This window comes from Lathyrus oleraceus, chromosome 5 (assembly GCF_024323335.1).
Source record: "Lathyrus oleraceus cultivar Zhongwan6 chromosome 5, CAAS_Psat_ZW6_1.0, whole genome shotgun sequence".
Taxonomy (NCBI): Eukaryota; Viridiplantae; Streptophyta; class Magnoliopsida; order Fabales; family Fabaceae; genus Lathyrus; species Lathyrus oleraceus.
In genome coordinates this window covers 45,969,308-45,993,339 of record NC_066583.1, presented here as the reverse complement: position 1 = coordinate 45,993,339, position 24,032 = coordinate 45,969,308, and positions in this window count along the sequence as shown.

The window sequence follows — 24,032 nt, the reverse complement described above, 5'->3', positions numbered from 1 at the left end:
CTAGCAGAGGTGACCTTTGTGGTTCATTCTGGTTGATGGTGGATTTTGTGGTCTTCTACCCAGTATTCGGTAGTTGTAAACCCTATGTTGTTGTTGTCTCCCTAGCGGAGTCTGTACTTTCTTGTGGATAATTGCCGGATGCTAGCAATTTTACCCCCAGCCAGAGTTTTTGGTCTTCTACCCCGTATTCGGTAGTCGTAAATCCTAATTTCTCTCCTTTGCAGAGTTAACCTTGTTGTTCATCCTAACCGATGATGGTTACTCTTTGTGGTTATCTTCATCCAGTATTCGATGTTGATATTCCCTCCTTGCTTCTGGGTAATTGCCGTATGCTAGCAATTGTATCCCCAGCAAGTCTTGTGGATAATTGCCGGATGCTAGCAATTTTATCCTCAGTGGTTTCTTTCACCGTTTGCCCGTGATTTGTTCCCCGGATCATTGATGTTTATCAATGCATCCCTTGTGAGCCTTCTTTCATTTATCCTTTTGCTTGGTAATGATTGTTGCTCCCTTTGATCGGTCATCTTTATATACCTAGTTTTGGTATCCCGATGCCTTTCTTTTCGGTTGATTTATCCGTTGTTAACCCGGTAATTGGTTGTGGATAATCTTCCATGCGAGTATGTTATCCACGTTCTGACGGTAATGGATAATATATCTCATGCACTCTTCAGTCGAAGCCTGCTGTGTTTCCCCAGTCGAGTAAGATTCGTGTTCCATTTTGCGGAATCGAATATTCTTTGTTTCTTGGATAATTTCCGGATGCTTGCAATTTATCCCCTGTGAGTTATCTTTCGTTTACCCTGTTGTTGTTGGTATCGATTGTCTCTCTTTTCGGTAGGTCACCTATTATATACCCAGTAACCGGTATCCCTGGTGTTTCCTTCCATGCGAGTGTATTATCTACGTTCTGACGGTAATAAATAATATATCTCATGCGAGTATACTATCCACGTTCTGACGGTAATGGATATTATATCTCATGCACTCTTTGGGTTTGTTCCCCAGCTGAGTAAGATTCGTTTTCCCGTTGGGGATTCGAATGTCCATCCTGTAAGTCGATTTGCTTTTTTTCAAGCCCTCCTTTCGGATGATGAGTGTCTTGGCATATATACCAATTCACGCTTGGTTGGTGACCTATTATATACCCAGTAACCGGTATCCCTGGTGTTCCTTCCTTTCTGCTCCCTATTATGACCTTGGTCCCCTGTGGAGTCAGATTTTCCTGAGTTGATGTACCTTTTTCAGGTCTTTCTCAGATGTTTGGTTGATTGATATCTCTCACCCTTATACCGGTCTTAGATATTCATTCTTCCTGAGCTTGTTACCCTTATACCGGTAACACTTCATTTCTTTGTTGCTTCCCTAGGAGAGTCTTTTGTTAGACCTTCTCCAGTGGAGTTTCCTATTGCGATTTTACCCTTTTGCTGTATTGGCGTTCCCCGATATATGCAATTTTTCCCCGGCAGGGAGGTTCTGTGTGAATCTTTTCCCCAGTCCGAGTCCGAATTTTCATCCGAAGTATCCTTCGTGGATAGTTTGAGTCAGCTTGAGTCTTTCCAATGGATGTGTCCTCCTTTGGAATTCTTCTTTTCCCTGTTTGAGTCCTTTGCTCCCCAGTGAGGTCTCTAGTCCAGTCGTGTCTTGTTCACGCAGCGTCAGTTTCCCCTAATTCAGAGTCGTGTCCTGCTCACGCATTCTTTTTCTTTATCCCCATAAGAGTCCTGTTAGAGTCTTTGTTCCTGGTGAGTGTATTACTCCGATGGATCGGCTTTTCTTTGTGGATCATTATTCACCACAGAGTTTGTTTCTTTGAAATGCATACATTTGCATCATGAGGTCTCTTAGGGACCAAAATTTGTCTCATTACTGTTATTTAAGCCCATTCTGCCGTGTCGAGATGAATATTTTAACCTTCACTTCTCCGGCTAGAATGACCTTAAATAGGGGCATCTGTAAGACCCCAATTTTGTCCCTAAGATCCCTCATGGCATCATATCATATCATTGCATTGCCTCAAGGATCATTGTGTACCTTGCTTCCTTCCCTATGGGTGGGTTATCTCTTAGAGAGTGATTTCTTGATCACCAAGCATTCCTTGCATTTTTATATCATTGCTTTTCTATTTACCACTAACCAAAAGTACAAAAAATATGGCATCTAACCTTTGTCTTGCAGATGAAGCAATAATAGGTCAAGGCAACTAAAGGCATTCATTGAGCAGTAGATGGTGGCCATTCTTGAGAATTTGGACACCACAATCATTATCAAGAGTTCATATGAGCTATGATATCATTTTGAAGCAAAATCCCAAGTGGTAGAGGCTTGAGTCTCATCAGGACATTGCCAGGTCATCTGAAGACCTAGAAAGTCAACTGCCAAGTCAACTGTGGATTTGGAGGTGGGAAGTGATTAGAAATACTTCATTCATGTTCAAACAAGTCTCATTTGACATTTCAAACATCAACATTGAAGAATTTAAAGTCAGGTCAAAACTTTCCAAAAATAGAAAGTGACCTATAATTTGAATTTGCCAAAAATGGAAAGGTTTTAACCCAACTTCAACTTCAAATTACATCATCAAAAAATCTTCAAATGAAATTTTGTTGAACATGAAAGTTGTAGATATTTCTCTCCCATTTCCAAAAAGTCCAAGATCATCAATTTCTCATGTGTGGTTAAGGAGATATGATCAAAACATGGCAAAGTGTACTTGAAGATTCAAATGGACATAACTTCTCAACCAAAGCTCCAAAATGGGTGGCTCTTTTTGCATTATTCTTCTCTTGTCCTCTAATTTACAAACCATGCATTACATGACATGAATTATCATCACATGATCATTTGGTAGTTCATTGGTTTTTGGAGGGAAATCATGAAATTCAAATTTGGTGCATTATTTGAACATTTTGCCATTGCCATTGATTCCAAAATGGGATTTTAAGTGAAAATGAAGGGATTTCGTGCACTGTTCACTCATGCACTCCATGCATAAGGGTGAAAGACCAATTTGCACATACACCTCATTTTTGGTTAATTACACTTAGCTTTGGCTTAAGCATGATTAGAACAGGATTAGCATTGTATATATAAACTAAAACCTAACTGTTTTCGGCATTAACATGAAAATTCAGATCTAGATCAAAAATTCTTGAAACTTTTCTCTCAATTTTTTTTGCAATTTCTTCATACAAAACCATATTCCATTGCTTGATTCTGGATCCTGAGGTGTTGTTAAGCAAGATTGAACGTGGAATCAAGAGAATTGGAGCCACATTGAAGCATGCTCGAAGCTTTGGATATCCATGGTGATTTCAGATTTTGTTGAAAGCAAGCACAATTGAGCTTCAATCTTTCTTCCAATCATCTGTACAAGCATCATAGAGAAGTTTCTGATCATTTCAAGCCTCGAACCAAGCCAATTCCAGTTGTTGCTCTTCAAGAGGTTACAAATCGATCTCTCTAATTCTCAAAGTTATTGTGATATTGTTGTAGATCTAGGTTTGCTGGTAACTCTGAGCTTTGAATCATGAAATTCCATGCACTTTTGAGTTAGTTAGGGTTGATTAAAGTTTCATGTATGAATGTTCTTGTGCTCGATTCTCTCTTAACATGTGGAATTAGGTTTAGTTGTTTATTGATTTGTAATCTATGATGAAAATGCTACATGATGATGTGTTCGTTTGTGATTTCTGGAGAAAATATTTTTTGAGCTTGCATGAACAAGCTACTGTTCATCTTCTTCGGGAGGAAGAAGATGATGTTCTTGCCTTGGCAACGGTTTTTGATTCTTTGGCAACAGAAATCCGTGGCTGCATGTGTTTGCCTAGGGCTCCATTCTGATTGGACCACGTATGCGCTTCGCTAGCAATTCCATTGGCTCATGAGTGTTGACCGCGCGTTGACTGCCACCTGTATTAATGAAACGCGACGTTTCATTCAAACTGAGCGCGCCAACATTTCAAATGTTCCCTGGCTTCGATTCCTGGCCATTCCATTATTTCAAAATGCTTTCATATTTTCCACTTTCCCTCCTTATTTCATATGCTTGCTTCACATGTTTTTTTTATTTTTTCTCCAACTTCATAAAATCATAAAAAAATAGAAAAATGCATCAATTTGATCCCAATTTTTTCCTACTTCCTCCTTGCTCTGTCTATTATTTTTTGATCATTTTTTCCAAAATTGTGCTTGGCTGGATTTTGTTTTGTGCTAGGGTATTTGATCATGTGTCCTATTGATATCTTTCCATGCTTATACCTTTGTGAAATGCTTGTTTCTTATCCAATGAATGTGAAATTTTGCATGATGAAACTAGACACATTGCTTGACATTTTGGTGTTGATTTGATATTTTTACCATTTATCATTTATGTTTTATTATCATGTTAAGTTGGTGTGACAATTTGTGTCACACCTTTGCTTGTCCAACTTGTATGATGAGTTTGCCATGCCAAATGATTTCCAATTGTCCTGATTTTTTGTATGATGCATGGTAGGAATGTCTTGACTGCTCATGAATTTTCTTGGAATTATTTGAATCATTTCTGATTTAATTGATATTTTTCATTCTGGTTGATCACATATGAGCTTTGAAATTGCCTTGAACTTCAATTGATAATGAAATGATTTTGGTTAATGATATTGATGTGAGGTCTTTTGGAGTGTATCAAGATGTGATTGAAGTTGATTCATGTTAATTTTCAGCTCCTGTTTCAAATTGTTTCTCCATCTTTGACCCTAGGCTTTGACCTAGTGGTTGGTGACTTACATTTGAGCTTTGATTTCAGGTTGAACATCCAAGTTCCATAGTTGTTGATGCTTCATCATTTGAGCATTGATGTTTGCCTTTAATTACTAATCTTTGTGTGTTTTGTAGGTTGATGTTGACTCATTTGAGTTTGACCTTTGGCTTACACATTTTGTACATTGGGATTGTTTGTTGCTTATTGACTGTTGTTTGATTGTCTGAGCATTGTACTGATTTGTTTGATGTTCCACAGGTACATAAGTTGCTTTAAGTTCATTTTGAACTTTGCTTTTGCTTGGTTGCTTAACCACTTAGGTATAACCTCTAATCTTCATGTAGTCTGGAAGACCTGTCCTGTTATGTGGGTAGGCACCTGTCTGAAGTCCTCCTTAAGAGGCAATGCTTGTGATTGTTTAATTTTTGTGCCAAGCAGGAAAATTCCTCTTATGAGGCAATTGGCAGATAAAAGAGATGTGTAGTCCATCTCCTGCTATTCAGTGTGTCATTCACCTTGCTCACACCATGTGTTGATGCATTGTGAATATTAACCCAAGATCTTATAGAGTCAAATCACTTGTGGAGAAGAGTTCCTACATTCTGAACTCCCACACCTTCTATTGTTAAAAGCTCTCCCAGGCTAGGGATAAGAGCTATGAGGCACACCCCTCATCTCCATTTCATCTGCTTCACCCTAACTCTCAATGCTAGGGTTAAGAGCTCAAATTACCCCATTCTAGTTGGTTGTAAAGCCTAACCTTGTTTGAGCCTAATTGATTGTATATAGTGTGTGCTAATTGACTTGTTTGTTTGCTTACTTGATTCATCTGTGCATATTTGCTTATGTGTGCCTCTGTGCATTTATCATCATTAATTGTACATAATTTCATGATCATTATTCATATCTTTGTGACATCTTTGTTTGTCCATTGAGGAGTCAATTGTAAGTCCATTTATTGGCAGTTGTTTCCCATGATCTGGAAGGAGTTGGGACTAAGACCATTGATTGGCATCCTATTTCCTTGGAGTCGAGTGTAAGACCATTTATTGGAAACTTGTTTCCTCTTGCTTATTACATTTGTTTTGTTTGTTGTATGTGAGGAGTCAATTGTAAGCCCATTTATTGGCAGTTGTTTCCTATGATCATTCTTTGGAGATTGGAATAAGTCCATTGATTGGCATCTGGTATCCATGTTTGGTTTTGCTTTTGGAGATTGGTATAAGTCCATTAATTGGCATCTGGTATCCCTGTTTGGTTTTACTTTAGGAGATTGGTGTAAATCCATTGATTGGTATCCGGTATCCATGTTGGTTTTGTGAGATTGGTGTAAGTCCATTGATTGGCATCCGGTATCCTTTTGCTTTGTTTATTTGTTATTGCTCATTGCCTATTCCAAAGGAATCACTTGGATCATCTACATATGATCTCAAGAGGTGAACGTCTAAGAAGTTTTACATCCCTCACCCTTCCACCTTTTGTTTCTTTAAACCTCCATTTGCATGCTAACCCAAACTTGAAAAACTATTGTGCAAACATTTTGACATGAGTTCAAATTAGAAACCCAGGCCTTAAGCCTCTGATTTTTCAAACTTCATTTTCATAATACTTCTTTTGAATTGAATTCTAATCATACTTTGACCACTTTTGTGAATAATCCTAATTGGCTAATTCCACTCATTCAATTGTTTTGTGGCTCAAGTCCACTTTCTTGATAGGCTTTCATACATTAGCCATAGGTTTGATTTATCCTAGTTGGTTGATGTTAATCTCACCTTTTGTCCTTAGTGATTGAATTTTAAGACTTCCTTGCTTATTATAGGGTTAACCCCTCACTAGCAAGTTGAAGCTTTTCTCACATGGGGGACTTGTTGTTTGTATAAGGTTGAGTTTTCTCCCGTGGATAACGAAAGACCTTAGGGCTTTTGTTTTAAAATCAACCCACTCATATTTTGGAAATCTTTTAGCCGAATTACGAGGTTTTGATCCTGTAAGGGTACGTAGGCAATGGTTATCCATCCAAACACAAAAATAATAACTTGTATATTTTTTTTCTCATCCCTTCTATCCATGTTTGCACAATAAATATTTTCATAAACAAACAACATTTCGTACAACAAGTGTGAAAAGGGCTCCCTAGGAGTACCTAGGACGTTTTGGGTGCCTAACACCTTCCCATTGCGTAATTTACCCCTTACCCCGATCTCTGATCTTTTCATTAGTTTTCTAGGTGTAAAACTTCTTAGGCTTTTGTTCGCTTTTTAGCCCTTCCTTTGGATAAATAAAAGTGCGGTGGCGACTTGATTCTTTGTATGCTTTGCTTTTGGTTTAATAAATAAATCATAAAGTGACGAATACACCGCTACAGCTATCAATTAGTAATTACAACGTGACTAACTTATTTTCCAAAGAGATCTAATCAACTGTCATGAGAAGATATGAATGGAAAATAGTTTTAGGGTTTTATGATGTCCAAGCCCAGCTGAATGCTTATATAAAAAGGACATGGAAAACCTGATTTGATACACAAGAAATAAGGAACGAAATATTGAGAGAGAATAAGGGTTTAAGTCTTGTGTGGTCGTGTAAATTGTAAGTCATTCAGTTCATCCATAGAGGATTGAATTGGTCTGATTTTTGAGTTGTAATTTGTCACTCTAAGCTTTTAAGCATGAGTGTGTGTCTACTTGATTGAAGCTGTTAAGTAAGATCAAGTGTGTGTCTTTGAAGAGTGTCTTCTTTTCATTGTAATTCTTATTTAATATCACAGGTGTGATTGAGGGGGAGTGAGTGGGATCTCATATCTAAGAGTTCATAGGTAGAAGTCACACGGGTAGAGATTAGGTGAAAAAGACTGTAACTTGTGTTGTTTACTGAGAGTCTTTGAACTGATTCTATTTTAGTGGATTTCCTTCCTGGCTTGGTAGCCCTCAGACGTAGGTGAGTTTGCACCGAACTGGATTAACAATTGCTTGTGTCTTTTGCATTACTGTTCTTTATCTTTATCCTGTTTGTATTGTTCAGATATTAGTGTCGTGACATTACCTTCGACATCTCATATCTGATACCAGAATTTTGAAACTCAACTTTATTTAATAGAATGGTAGTCTGTAAATGCCAAGACTCCATAGATCTTTACAAAAGTTAAAAACTGGTAATTTACATGAAAAAAGGCTACATTGAATACAATGATCAATAATCCTTCTACCATCTCTTGACGTCCACTGCGCTCTTGGCGTCGGATGGAGATGATGAATCAGAATTAACTGACTTGCTCAAAAATGTCTTTAAAACTGAAGATCAGCAAGATGCAGTTACTTGCCATGATCTCTAATTTTTGCATAAATTGCCTCAAGATGGCATACTCAATTTATCGGTATGATCCTTTTCTGTTTTTATGTCTCTAATTTTTGCATGGATAGCTCTTTCGGGTTCAATCCATCGAGACGCTCATTTTTGCCTAAGCCGCCTTTTCAGGTTTTTAACTTAGGGAGCTATTCTTTTCTTTTTAGGCGAAGTATTTCTTGACTGCATCAACATTCATAGGACGCGTTGTAGCACCTCAAATTTGCACCTCCCATTTGTACATTCATTTCATTTTTTAGGTCATTAACATTGCATATCATATTGCATTTCATAAGTCAAGACTGATCAGGAGAATCCATCTGTGCAAGAGATCAAGGGTTTTTCCATAAGATGAAGGCCCTATGGTTGTTCTAGAGAGCTTACATGAATCAAGGTTCATTTTGAAGCAACTTGACCAATGGTTTGAGGCTCAAAGTCCACAGTGCATGATCAAGTCATCTGAGGCCCATAAAAGTCAACTGCAAGTCAACTGAGGGCTAGGAGGTGGAGAAATGGTTTGAGACACCTCATTCATGTCCCAAAGAGGGTTATTCAACATGTCAAACATCTACCTTGAAGATTTTGAAGCCAGATCAAAAGTTTCCAAAAATGGAAAGTGACCTGTAATTTCAAGTTTCCAAAAATGGCAAGTTTTTGGACCAACTTCAACTCAACTTTCCAACATCAAAGAAGCTTCAAATGAATTTTTGTACAACATGAAAGTTTAATATCTTTCTCTCCCATTTCCAAAAAGTCCAAGATCATGAATTTCTATTGAATGGTTAAGGAGTTATGATCAAATCATTGCAAAGTATGCTTGAAACTTCAAATGGCCATATCTTTTGAACCAAAACTCCAAATTTAGTGGTTCTTTTTGCATTGTTCTTCTCATGTCATGAGGTTTCCAAATCAACCATCACATTGCATGAAATGTTAACACATGAGCATTGGCATATCCAAGTCAATTTTGGAGGGAAAATGGGAAATTTAAAAATGGTGCATTGTATGGACTTTCTACCATTACCATTGAGTTTAAAAATGGATTTTGAGTGAAAATAATGAGCTTGGTGTACTGTTCACGTGTGCATCTCATGCATGAGGTGAAAATACAAATTTGTGCATGCACCTTATTTCTTTCTAATCTTAATTAGTTTTGGTTTAAGCTTAATTTCAGAATGATTAAGAGGACATATAAAGGATAATCATAACTGTTTCATTGATAACACACATTTTCAGATCTAGATCTTGAAATTTTTCAAAATTTTCTCTCAAAAAGATTTTCCAAATTCTTCACATAAACCTCATTTCTCTTGGTGAATTCATGATCATTGAGTGTTTTTAAGTAAGATTGAACGTGCATCTTGTGGATTTCTGCTCAAAATCTTGCATACTTGAAGCTTGAAGGTTTAATGGCAAATTCAAATTCAGCTGGATTCACACGTGTTTGAGCTTCCAATTCTTCATCAATCATCTCCACAAGACTTCTGGAATTGATCTAGACCATTACAGGCCTTGGAACGTGCAAAACAAGATTCTGCTCTTCAAGAGATATGATTTTCGACCTTCATAATTCTTCAATCCATGAACATAATTGTGTAGATCTTTGTTTACTGAGAATTCTGGTAGAAAAATCAAGTGAAATGGAGCATTATTGACTGAGTTATGTGCATTTGAAGTTTTGCATCCAAAAATGTTTTTGCACGATTTGAACTTGTTATGATGTTTTAGAATGAATTGTTAGTGGATCTATGATGTACATGGAATAAGGATTTGAATGATATAATTTTTGTGGATTTCTGGGCGTTTCTGAAAAAATATGGAAATTGGTGATGAATGTTCTTCGCTGTTCATCTTCTTCATCATGAAGAAGATGAAGATTCATGCGTTCTGGAGATTTACGACGGTTCCTGGAGAATAGCGTCGGTTTGAACCGTCCAAATCTGGGCGAGCTTAGGGTTTGTGTGAAACGGTGTCGTTTCAGGCTTAGCGCGCATTTCATTTAAATCCAAACAGGGTTCGATCCCTGGCGAAGACAATATCCAAATTGTTCATTCATTTTTCCATGTTTCCCTCCATTTGCCATGCCATGTTCATATTTGAATTTTATTTTTTCTATCAACTTGTAAAATCCATATCAAATTGAAAAATGATCCAATTCACTCCCAATTTTTTGCAAAATGTTCCTTGAGATGTCTAGTTTTTTATGATCATGATTTTAAAAGTTGTGCATGGCAGGAAATTTATTTGCTCTAGGTTGATTGAACACATGTGCATGTATGACCTTGCTTGATTCAAACTATCATGAAATGCTTGTTTCTAATCCAATGGACTTGAAATTTTACGTGCTGATTCTAGACACATTTATGGACCTTTGAGGCTTGGTTTGGTATTTTTCTCATGTACCAATTCTGTTTTATGCTTGTGTTTGCATGGTGTGACAATTTGTGTCACACATGTGGTTGTCCAACTTATGCAATTTGATTTCCATGACAAATAACCTCTAATGCTTCTGATTTTTTGTGTGATGGATGTTTTGGATATGTTGATTGCTCATGAACTTTTCCAGAATTATTTGAATCATTTCTGTTTTGATTGGGAATTTTCATTCTTAATGTTCAAATGTGTGCCTTGAATTGGTCATTGACTTCTCTTGCTTATTACATGAACTTGCATGATGATTTTGCTTTGGTCCTTTTTAGGACTTGTTCTTGATTGATTAAATATGATTCATGTTGAGTTTGAGTTTGAGTTTCTGTTTTGGATTTTTGATTCACTTTTGACCCTAGGCTTTGACCTAGTGGTTTGTTACTTATATTTGAGTTGTGATTTCAGGTTCAAGTGTGCATCTCCATGATTGATGTTGCTCCTTCATTTGAGCTTGATCATTTGTTAATTGTTGGCTAACATTTGTTTGTTTTGTAGGCTTTGAGAACAATTCACTTGTGCTTATGGTTTATGTGTTGCATATTGAGTTGTCTGGTTGATATTGACTGTTGACTATTGTCTGGATTGTGTACTGATTGGTTTAGCTGTTTCCACAGGTACCTAAGTTTCTTTAAGTTCATTTGAACTTTGCTTTGCTTGCTTATGTAAGACCCCAATTTTGTCCCTCAGATCCCTCATGGCATCATATCATATCATTGCATTGCCTCAAGGATCATTGGACACCTTGCTTCCTTCCCTGTGGGAGGGTTATCTTTTTGAGAGTGATTGTTGATCACCAAGCATTCCTTGCATTTATATGTCATTGTTTTTCTTTTAATCACTATCCAAAATTACAAAAATATCTCATCTAACCTTTGTCTTGCAGATAAAGCAATAACAGGTCAAGGCAATTAAAGGCATTCTTTGAGCAATAGATGGTGGTCATTCTTGAGATTTGGACCCCATAATCATTCACAAGAGTTCATATGAGTTATGATGTCATTTTGAAGCAAAATCCCAAGTGGTAGAGGCTTGAATTTCATCAGAACACTTCCCAATCATCTGAAGACCTAGAAAGTCAACTGCAAAGTCAACTGTGGATTTGGAGATGGGAAGTGATTGGAAATACTTCATTCATGTTCAAACAAGTCTCATTTGACATTTCAAACACTCACGTTGAAGAATTTGAGGTCCAGTCAAAAATTTCCCAAAATAGAAAGTGACCCATAATTTGAACTTTCCAAAAATGGAAAGGTTTTGGACCAACTTCAACTCAAGATTACATCATCTAGAAAGCTTCAAATGAAATTTTGTTGAACATGAAAGTTGTAGATTTTTCTCTCCCATTTCCAAAAAGTCCAAGATCATGGATTTATGATGTGTGGTTGAGGAGATATGGTCCAATCATTGCAAAGTGTGTTTGGAACTTCAAATGGCCATAACTTTTGAACCAAAGCTCCAATTTGGGTGGTTCTTTTTGCATTTTGTTCATCATGACATGCAATTTCCAAAACATCCATTACATGGCTTGAATTCTTCTTGCATGATCATGTGCTCACTCATGAAGATTTTCAAAAGAAATTTCACAAAACCATTTTGGATGATCATATGCATACAAAACCAATTCAAAAGCTTGCATGAGATATTTTTAAGTGATTTTGGATCAGCTTTGGTACTGTTCACGTGGCTACCACATGCATGAGGGTGAAAATACCATTTGGTGCATACACTTCATAACTTGTTAATCTCATTTGCATTAGGCTTAAACATGATTTCAGTATGATTAGCATGGGGTATATAAGGTTAAACATAACTGCATTTGCCATTAACTACAACTTTCAGATCTAGATTCAAGAATCACCAATTTTTTCTCTCAAAAATATTTTGCAAATTCTTCACACAAGAGCATTCTCTATTGATTGATTCATGCTCAGGATGTGTTTTTGAGAAGATTTGAACGTGGAATTGGAAGGAATCGTGCCATATTGAACCAAATTCAAAGCTTGAAGCATCCATGGTGATTTCAAAATCTGCTGGATTCACGTGCAGTTTGTAACACCCCAATTAAAATAAGATAATTATTTAATTTAAATTAATATTTTTTTTTATTAATTTAATTGAATAATTGGAATTTGGGATTATTATTACTATTATTTTGGAATAATAATTATTGGGATAATTATTTATTGGAAAATATATATAAGTTGGAATTAAGGAAAAAGTCCCATTTTGGAGTAAAAAGGTTTTTACGTGAAAAACAGAGAAGCGATCGTGAAAGAGGAAAAGGGCAAAGGCAGAGCAAGAGGAAGAAGGTTGGAGAAGAGAAGAGCTTGAAGCTTGAGATTTGCCGGATTAACTCAGGTAAGGGGGGTTTATCATCGGTTAAAGGGTATTATATGATAATATGTACTGGGTAGTGATAACCATTGTTTTATCTCTGATTGGATTGTTGTATGATGAAATTGTGAGCCAGTGGATGAATGAAATTAGATGATAATTGAAAGGAATTCGTAGAAATTTAACATCTATGCACATAACAGCCAGTGGATGAATGAAATTGGACGATAATTGAAAAGGAATTCGTAGAAATTTAACATCTATGCACATAACAGCCAAATGACGTTCGCCATTATGCCTTCGGCGTTCGCCGTTTGGGTTTTTTTTAGAATAAGAGCGTTTAACGCTAATGGCGTTCGCCATTAGCCTAATGGCGTTCGCCATATCAGTTTGACAGACAGTTTTTCCAGAATGAGAGCGTGTAACGCTAATGGCGTTCGCCATTAGCCTAATGGCGTTCGCCATATCAGTTTGAAGGGCAGATTTCGCGTTTTAAACTCCCAGATGTGATATCGTGGTAATGTTGTTGTTGTTTTGTTGGGTCTTGAGTAGTATAGGCATTAGTAGAGTGTGCTAATACTGTTTTTGATTATGTGGCATGATATGATATGCTTATGTGATAATATACTGATGATGTGTGATGGTATGCATGATGCTGTGAATGTATCAGTTATGTGTGCACTTGTGAATAGACTGTTTTATGGCTTAGAGTGTGAGCATATGTCTATTCTTGAATTGTTGTTGATGATGTAGCATGGCTAGGTGATTAGCATGCATATTGTGGCCTTTATGGTGGTAGCTAATTCCCATTGTGAGGAATTAGTGAGTTAGTCATTATGGATTGTTGTCGATGTTTGCATGCTAGGTGAATTAGCGTGCATAGCATAGCCCTTGAGGGGTGGTAGCTAATTCCCGTGGTGAGGAATTAGTGAGTGAGTCACTAGGTCTCAAATGAGTGGGACTAGTTGGACTTGGTAGCCGTGCCTGGATTTGGACGGTGAGGTGAACTATATGTTCACAAATAGTCGGTACCGCATGCATGGAGTCTCATTGCATAATATGTGTATGGCGTATAATATGAATGGATGTATTCCAATATTATACGTGTGTTTGTGTTGATATTGAGTATGAATATGAGTTGTATTGGTATTGAATATGATGTTTGAATTGATACTGCCGTTATTGAGTGTGTAGTCTGGTTAGAGTGATTTGATGCGTTAGTTACTTAGCATTACATAATGTTGTATAATGCTTATTATATTGATTGAGGAACTCACCCTTACACCTATTTTTCAGGTAACGAGCAGTGAGTTGAATAGGAGCTAGTGCTTGGAGTCTAGTGTAGTCTCCTAGTGGGTCATGCTCTGATAGATGTAACATCGGGAAGGGATGTTTGAATATTTTATTGATTGGTTGTGAACCATTTTGCATGTAATATGTTACATGATGTGAATAATTGAATTGATTTTATCCGCTGCGTATTATGCAGATACTTTATAATTTGGATTAAATAAATGAGCATGACAGGATATTCTGATGATGGTTGTGAAATGACTGTGTGACACCCTTCGGGGCATAATTACTCTGATTGATATGTTGCTATTTTAATTGAAATATTTGGGGTATTTTAGAAGGGTGTTACATTAGTGGTATCAGAGCATAGTCAGTCGAGTCGAGTCATAATTATTCTGTTTCCCCTGTACGGGATAGGTGTTGTGTAACCCTATCAGTACTTATTGTTTTAGCTTGTTGGGTTTTCAGAATAGAGATGGCTGGAAGAGGTAGAGATGATGCTGCAATTGCTGAGGCTCTGGGTATGCTAGCTGGAGTACTTGGAGGAAATCAGAATGTTGTGGGAATGGGAGCTGCTCGTCAACTGAGTAAGTTCCAGAAGAACAATCCTCCAATGTTCAAGGGAGCATACGATCCAGATGGTGCTCAGAAGTGGTTGAAGGAGATCGAGAGGATCTTCCGAGTGACTGAGTGTGCCGATAACTAGAAGGTCAGGCTCGGTACGCATATGCTGACAGAGGAAGCAGATGATTGGTGGGTTGCTACCCGCACTGAGTTGGAAGCTGCCGGAAGTGCTGAGGTCACTTGGGCGGTGTTCAGAGAGAGATTTCTGAGGAAGTACCTTCCAGAGGAGGTCAGAGGAAGGAGAGAGAAAGAGTTCGTAGAATTGAAGCAGGGCAATCGGTCTGTTACTGAGTATGCTGCTAAGTTCACAGAGCTGTCGAAGTATTACATTCCCTATGATGAGGCTACTGGAGAATTTTCAAAATGCGTGAGGTTTGAGAATGGGTTACGTCCCGAGATCAAGCAGGCTATTGGGTATCAGCGGATTAGAGTGTTTTCTAATTTGGTCGACTCTTGCAGAATGTTTGAACAGGATACCAAGGCCAGAGCGGAAAGCTATCAGCAGAGGGTTGATAGGAAAGGCAAGAATCAGAATGATCGTGGGAAACCGTATGCAGCTGGCAAAGGTTTCCAGAGACAGAGTGGGATGAGGAGACCTAGTGGGGGAGACTCCAGTGTCCCTGCTAAATGTTATAGATGTGGTCAGGCTGGACATCGTTTCTATGAGTGTACCAGTGCTGAGAAGAAATGTTTCAAGTGTGGCAAAGGTGGTCACTTGGCGGCAGAGTGCCGGTTGAAGACTGCGACTTGTTTCAACTGTGGAGAGGTGGGTCATATCAGTCCACGGTGTCCTAAGCCGAAGAAAGAGAATCAGTCGGAAGGCAAGGTCTTTGCTTTATCGGGTTCTGAGACTTCTGCAGATGATCGTTTGACCCGAGGTACGTGTTATATTAATGGCTTTTCTTTCGTAGCTATTATTGACACTGGTGAGACCCATTCCTTTATATCTTTGGATTGTGCTGTGCAACTTAAATTAGAGATATCTGAATGCATGGAAGTATGGTGATTGATACTCCTGCGAAGGGTTCAGTGACTACTACTTCAGTTTGTTTAAATTGTCCTTTGAGTATTTTTGGTAGAGACTTTGGATTGGACCTAGTGTGTCTTCCACTAGTGCAAATTGATGTTATCCTGGGTATGAACTGGTTGGTGTCTAACCGAGTTTCTATCAATTGTTTTGATAAGACTGTGATCTTTCCTGAGATGGAGGAAGGAAAGAGTTCGTTTCTATCAGCAAGGCAGGTGAATGAGGCAGTAGCAGATGGGGCAGAGTTGTTTATGCTGTTAGCGACTTTGGAGGCTAAAGATAAATTGGTGATTTGCGATCTAGCCGTGGTGTGTGATTTTCCTGATGTGTTTCCTGAAGAAGTGAACAAATTACCGCCAGAGCGTGAAGTTGAGTTCTCGTTTGATTTGGTACCTGGTACTAGGCCGGTGTCGATGGCTCCATACCGTATGTCTGCTGTTGAGTTAACTGAATTGAAGAGTCAGTTGGAAGATCTGTTGGATAAGAAATTTATTCGTCCGAGGGTGTCACCGTGGGGGTGCACCGGTGTGGTTGGTTAGAAGAAGTTAGTTTCCTGGTCATGTGATTTCAAGAGGTGGTGTTGCTGTTGATCCTTCTAAGATAGAAGCGGTATCTCAGTGGGAAGCTCCGAAGTCTGTTGCTGAGATTCGAAGTTTCCTTGGTTTGGCTGGTTATTATAGGAAGTTCATTGAGGGATTTTCTAAGTTGGCGTTACCGTTGACAATGTTGACTAGAAAGGGGCAAGCGTTTGTTTGGGACTCAAATGTGAAGAAGGTTTCCAAGAGTTAAAGAGAAGGTTGACTACTGCTCCTATTCTGATATTACCGAGTCCGTCGGAACCATTGAGGTTTCTGTGATGCGTCATTGTTGGGTTTGGGTGGTGTGTTGATGCAGAATAAGCAGGTTATAGCTTATGCTTCGAGACAACTGAGGGTTCATGAGAGGAACTATCCGACGCACGATTTAGAGTTGGCAGCTGTGGTTTTTGTTCTGAAGTTGTGGAGGCATTACTTGTACGGGTCAAGATTCGAGGTTTTCAGTGACCATAAAAGTTTAAAGTATTTGTTTGATCAGAAAGAGCTGAATATGAGACAGAGGAGATGGTTGGAGTTCTGAAGGATTATGACTTTGGTTTGAACTACCATCCGGGTAAAGAAAACGTAGTGGCTGATGCGTTGAGTCGGAAATCATTGAATATGTCTATGTTAATGGTTAAGGAATTGGATTTAATTGAGCAGTTTAGAGACTTGAGTTTGGTGTGTGAGAGTACTCACAATAGTGTTAAATTGGGAATGTTGAAGTTAACGAGTGGTATTCTGGATGAGATTAGAAAGGGTCAGAAATCCGATGTGCTTTTGGTTGATAAGTTGACTCTAGTGAATCAAGGTCAAGGTGGTGAATTCAGAATTGATGAGAATGGTGTTTTGAAATTTAGTAATCGGGTGTGTATTCCGGATGTTATCGAATTTAAGAAGAGTATTCTTGAGGAAGGACATCGTAGTGGCCTGAGTATTCATCCTGGAGCTACGAAGATGTATCATGATTTGAAAAGGTTATTTTGGTGGCCGAGAATGAAAAGAGAAATCGCGAGTTTTGTTTATTCTGGTTTGACTTGTCAGAAGTCAAAGATTGAGCATCAGAAGCCGTCTGGGCTAATGCAACCGTTGGCTATTCCAGAGTGGAAGTGGGATAGTATCAGTATGGATTTTGTTTCTGGTTTGCCGAGGACAAATAAGAATTTTGAGGCTATTTGGGTGATTGTTGATAGATTGACAAAATCGGCTCATTTCATTCCGATCAGAATGGATTATCCGTTAGAGAGATTAGCCGAGTTGTATATTGAGAAGATTGTAAGTTTGCATGGTATTCCGTCGAGTATTGTTTCGGACAGAGATCCTAGAGTACATCGAAATTCTGGGAAGGTTTGCAGAAGGCTTTGGGAACTAAGCTGAGATTGAGTTCTGCATATCATCCGCAGACTGATGGTCAGACTGAGAGGACGATTCAGTCACTAGAGGATCTTTTGAGAGCTTGTGTTTTAGAATAGAGAGGTGCGTGGGATTGTTATTTACCGTTGATTGAGTTTACCTACAACAATAGTTTTCATTCGAGTATTGGTATGGCACCGTTTGAAGCTTTGTATGGTAGGAGATGTCGGACACCTTTATGTTGGTATGAGTCCGGTGAGAGTGCTGTGGTTGGACCGGAGATTGTTCAACAAACTACGGACAAGATTAAGATGATTCAGGAGAAGATGAGAATTGCTCAGAGTCGACTGAAGAGTTATCATGATAAGAGGAGGAAGGCACTTGAGTTCCAAGAGGGAGATCATGTGTTTCTTCGTGTTACTCCGATAACTGGTGTTGGTCGAGCTTTGAAGTCAAAGAAGTTGACACCTCGATTTATTGGTCCCTATCAGATTTTAGAAAGGATAGGAGAGGTAGCCTATCGTATCGCTTTACCGCCGTCGCTTGCGAATTTGCATGATGTTTTTCATGTGTCTCAGTTGAGGAGATACATTCATGATCCGTCGCATGTAGTCCAAATAGATGATGTACAGGTGAGAGATGACCTGACTGTTGAAGCATCACCTATGAGGATCGAGGATCGAGAGTTGAAGCAGTTGCGGGGTAAAGAGATTGCATTGGTGAAGGTAGCTTGGGGAGGACCAGCAGGTGGCAATGTGACCTGGGAACTTGAGAGTCAGATGAAGGAGTCTTATCCGGAGTTGTTCGCTTGAGGTATGTTTTCGAGGACGAAAACTCTTTTAGTGGGGGAGAGTTGTAACACCCCAATTAAAATAAGATAATTATTTAATTTAAATTAATATTTTTTTTATTAATTTAATTGAATAATTGGAATTTGGGATTATTATTACTATTATTTTGGAATAATAATTATTGGGATAATTATTTATTGGAAAATATATATAAGTTGGAATTAAGGAAAAAGTCCCATTTTGGAGTAAAAAGGTTTTTACGTGAAAAACAGAGAAGCGATCGTGAAAGAGGAAAAGGGCAAAGGCAGAGCAAGAGGAAGAAGGTTGGAGAAGAGAAGAGCTTGAAGCTTGAGATTTGCCGGATTAACTCAGGTAAGGGGGGTTTATCATCGGTTAAAGGGTATTATATGATAATATGTACTGGGTAGTGATAACCATTGTTTTATCTCTGATTGGATTGTTGTATGATGAAATTGTGAGCCAGTGGATGAATGAAATTAGATGATAATTGAAAGGAATTCGTAGAAATTTAACATCTATGCACATAACAGCCAGTGGATGAATGAAATTGGACGATAATTGAAAAGGAATTCGTAGAAATTTAACATCTATGCACATAACAGCCAAATGACGTTCGCCATTATGCCTTCGGCGTTCGCCGTTTGGGTTTTTTTTAGAATAAGAGCGTTTAACGCTAATGGCGTTCGCCATTAGCCTAATGGCGTTCGCCATATCAGTTTGACAGACAGTTTTTCCAGAATGAGAGCGTGTAACGCTAATGGCGTTCGCCATTAGCCTAATGGCGTTCGCCATATCAGTTTGAAGGGCAGATTTCGCGTTTTAAACTCCCAGATGTGATATCGTGGTAATGTTGTTGTTGTTTTGTTGGGTCTTGAGTAGTATAGGCATTAGTAGAGTGTGCTAATACTGTTTTTGATTATGTGGCATGATATGATATGCTTATGTGATAATATACTGATGATGTGTGATGGTATGCATGATGCTGTGAATGTATCAGTTATGTGTGCACTTGTGAATAGACTGTTTTATGGCTTAGAGTGTGAGCATATGTCTATTCTTGAATTGTTGTTGATGATGTAGCATGGCTAGGTGATTAGCATGCATATTGTGGCCTTTATGGTGGTAGCTAATTCCCATTGTGAGGAATTAGTGAGTTAGTCATTATGGATTGTTGTCGATGTTTGCATGCTAGGTGAATTAGCGTGCATAGCATAGCCCTTGAGGGGTGGTAGCTAATTCCCGTGGTGAGGAATTAGTGAGTGAGTCACTAGGTCTCAAATGAGTGGGACTAGTTGGACTTGGTAGCCGTGCCTGGATTTGGACGGTGAGGTGAACTATATGTTCACAAATAGTCGGTACCGCATGCATGGAGTCTCATTGCATAATATGTGTATGGCGTATAATATGAATGGATGTATTCCAATATTATACGTGTGTTTGTGTTGATATTGAGTATGAATATGAGTTGTATTGGTATTGAATATGATGTTTGAATTGATACTGCCGTTATTGAGTGTGTAGTCTGGTTAGAGTGATTTGATGCGTTAGTTACTTAGCATTACATAATGTTGTATAATGCTTATTATATTGATTGAGGAACTCACCCTTACACCTATTTTTCAGGTAACGAGCAGTGAGTTGTATAGGAGCTAGTGCTTGGAGTCTAGTGTAGTCTCCTAGTGGGTCATGCTCTGATAGATGTAACATCGGGAAGGGATGTTTGAATATTTTATTGATTGGTTGTGAACCATTTTGCATGTAATATGTTACATGATGTGAATAATTGAATTGATTTTATCCGCTGCGTATTATGCAGATACTTTATAATTTGGATTAAATAAATGAGCATGACAGGATATTCTGATGATGGTTGTGAAATGACTGTGTGACACCCTTCGGGGCATAATTACTCTGATTGATATGTTGCTATTTTAATTGAAATATTTGGGGTATTTTAGAAGGGTGTTACACAGTTGAGCTTCAAATTCATCATCAATCACTTCAATAAGCATTGTGGAGGAACTTTGAGCCATTGCTGAGCTTTGTAGAGCACGATTCCAGTTTCTGCACTTCAAGAGGTCATAATTCGCATCTCTTAATTTTAAAATCCATTGCTATGTTGTTGTAGATCTTGTTGTCTTGATGAATCTGAGCTTTGAATCGTGCAATTTGGTGTCCTATTGACTGAGTTAGGGTAGATTAAAGTTTCATGTATGAACTTTCATGTGCTCGATTCTGTTTGTGTATGTTGATTCATGCTTAGTTCTTGCTTGATCCATGATCTCCTTTGAAAGATCTACGTGTTGATGTGCTTAATTTTGATTTCTGGAGAAATATTTCTGGACGTGCATGAACACGTACATTGTTCATCTTCATGAAGATGAAGATCATACATTTTCCAGATTAGCTACGAAATTGCCACGATTTTGCTACGAAATTCCAATTAGCTACGATTCTGGGCGCGCTAGGGTTTCTTCAGTGAAACGGCGTCGTTTCACTTGAGGCGCCAATTTCAAATATGCACTGGCTTCGATTCACAGCGAGGGGATATTTTCAAATGTTATTTCATTTTCATACTTTCCCTCCTATTTTCACATGCTATGTCCATTTCCTTTTTTTAATTTTTTCCTCAACTTCAAAAAATCATATAAAATAGAAAAATGCATCAATTTCACTCCAATTTTTTGCAAAATGCTCCTTATTCTGTCTAGTTTTTAATGATCATAATTTCCAAAGTTGTGCTTGGCTGGACTTCATTTGGTGCTAGGTTATGTGAGCATGTATGCATATTTTACCTTGCCTTGCTTATCTTGTTGTGAAATGCTCAAAAATAATCCAATGGCTTTGAAATTTTGCATGATGATTCTAGACACACTGCTTGACATTTTGGTTTTGGTTTGACATTTTTCTCAATCACCATTTCTGTTTTATGCATGTGCTAACTTGGTGTGACAATTTGTGTCACACCTTTTGGTTGTCCAACTTGTACCATTTAATTTCCATGCTAAATGATCTTTGATTCTTCTGATTTTTTGTATGCTGATCATGTTAGATGTCTTGAATGTTCATGAATTTTCCCAGATTTATTTGAATCATTTCTGTTTTGATTTGATTTTTTTTCATTCATGATGATCACATATGAGCTTTGAAATTGCTTTGAACTTCACTTGATCATGAAATGCATTTGGTTAATGATTTTGATGTGAGCCTTTTTAGGATATGCCAATATGTGTTTGAAGTTGATTCATGTTAAATTTCAGCTCCTGTTTTAAATTTTTTCTCCATCTTTGACCCTAGGCTTTGACCTAGTGGTTTGTGGCTTACATTTGAGTTTTGATTTCAGGTTTAAGCATCCAAGTTCCATAAGTTGATGATGCTTCCTCATGTGAATATTGATGTTTGCTTTTGATTGCTAACACTTGTGTGTTTTGTAGGTTGATGCTAACTCTTTTGAGTTTGCCTTATGGCTTACACATTTTGTACATTGGGATTGTCTGTTGCTTATTGACTGTTGTCTGTTTGTCTGAGCATTGTACTGATTTGTTTAGTGTTTCTGCAGGTACATAAGTTGCTTTAAGTTCATTTGAACTTTGCTTTTGCTTGGTTGCTTAACCACTTAGGTATAATCCCTAATCTTCATGTAGTCTGGAAGACCTGCCATGTTACTTTGGCAGACACCTGTCTGAAGCCCTCCTTAAGAGGCAATGCTTGTGATTGTTTAACTTTGTGCCAAGCAGGTAAAGTCCTCTTAAGAGGCAATTGGCAGATAAAAGAGATGTGTAATCCATCTCCTGCTATTCAGTGTGTCATTTCACTTTGCTCACACCATGTGTTGATGCATTGTGAATAAGAACCCAAGATCTTATAGAGTCAATCATTTGTGGAGAAGAGTTCCTACTTTCTGAACTCCCACACTTTCCATTGATCAAAGCTCTCCCAGGCCAGGGATAAGAGCTATGAGGCACACCCATCATCTCCATTTCATCTGCTTCACCCTAACTCTCAATGTTAAGGTTAAGAGCTCAAAACACCCCATTCCAGTTGGCTGTAAAGCCTAACCTTGCTTGAGCCTACTTGATTGTGTATAGTGTGTGCTAATTGACTTGTTTGTTTGCCTACTTGATTCATCTGTGCATATTTGCTTGAGTGTGCCTTTGTGCATTTATCATCATTACTTGTATATCATTTCATCAACATTGTTCATCACTTTGTAACACTTTGTTTGTCCATTGAGGAGTCAATGGTAAGTCCATTGATTGGCATTTGTTTCCTGTGATATGGTAGGAGACTACTATAAGTCCATTGATTGGCATCTGGTATCCCTGTTTCTTTTTGTTTTAGGAGACTAGTATAAGTCCATTGATTGGCATCTGGTATCCATTTTGTTTTAGGAGATTGGTATAAGTCCATTGATTGGCATCTGGTATCCTTGTTTCTTTGCTTTGTGAGACTAGTATAAGTCCATTGATTGGCATCTGGTATCCATTTTGCTTTGTGAGATTGGTGTAAGTCCATTGATTGGCATCCGGTATCCATTGACTTTGTTCATCTGTTATTTGCTTGTTGCCTTTTCCAAAGGAATCACTTGAATCATCTACATATGATCTCAAGAGGTGAACATCTAAGGAGTTTTACTTCCTCACCCTCCCACCTTTTGTTGCTTTAAACCTCCATTTGCATGTTAATCCAAAACTTGAAAACCATTGTGCAAACATTTTGACAGGATTTCAAATTAGAAACCTAGGCCTTAAGCCTCTTATTTTCAAACTCCATTTTCACAATACTTCTTCTGAATTGAACTCTAATCATACTTTGACTTCCTTTTTTTGTGAACATTCCAAACTGGTTAATCTCACTCACTCAATTGCTTTTGTGGCCCAAGTCCACTTCTTAATCAAGTTTTCATAGCCATAGATCTCAATTATCTTAGTGGTTGATGTTAATCTCGCCTTTTGTCCTTAGTGATCGAACTGTAAGACTTCCATACTGAAAACAGGGTTAACCCCTCTAGTATGTCGAAGCTTTTCTCACATGGTGGACTTGTTGTTTGCATAAGGTTGAGTTTTCTCCCGTGGATAATGAAAGACCTTGGGGCTTCTGTTTAAAATCAATCCACTCATATTTTGGAAATCTTTTAGCCGAACTACGGCGTTTTGATTCTTATCTTCCATGGAAAGGTACGTAGGCAACGGGTTCATCCGTTCAAACACAAAAATAATAACTTGTATATTCTTTCTCTCATCCCTTCAACCCATGTTTGTGCAATAAATATTTCATAAACAAATAAAATTTCATACAACAAGTTGTGAAAAGGGCTCCCTAGGAGTACCTAGGACGTTTTGGGTGCCTAACACCTTCCCATTGCGTAATTAACCCCTTACCCAGATCTCTGACCTTTTCATTAGTTTTCTATGTGTAAAACTTCTTAGGCTTTTGTTCGCTTTTTAGCCATTCCTTTGGATAAATAAAAGTGCGGTGGCGACTCTATCTTTGTATGC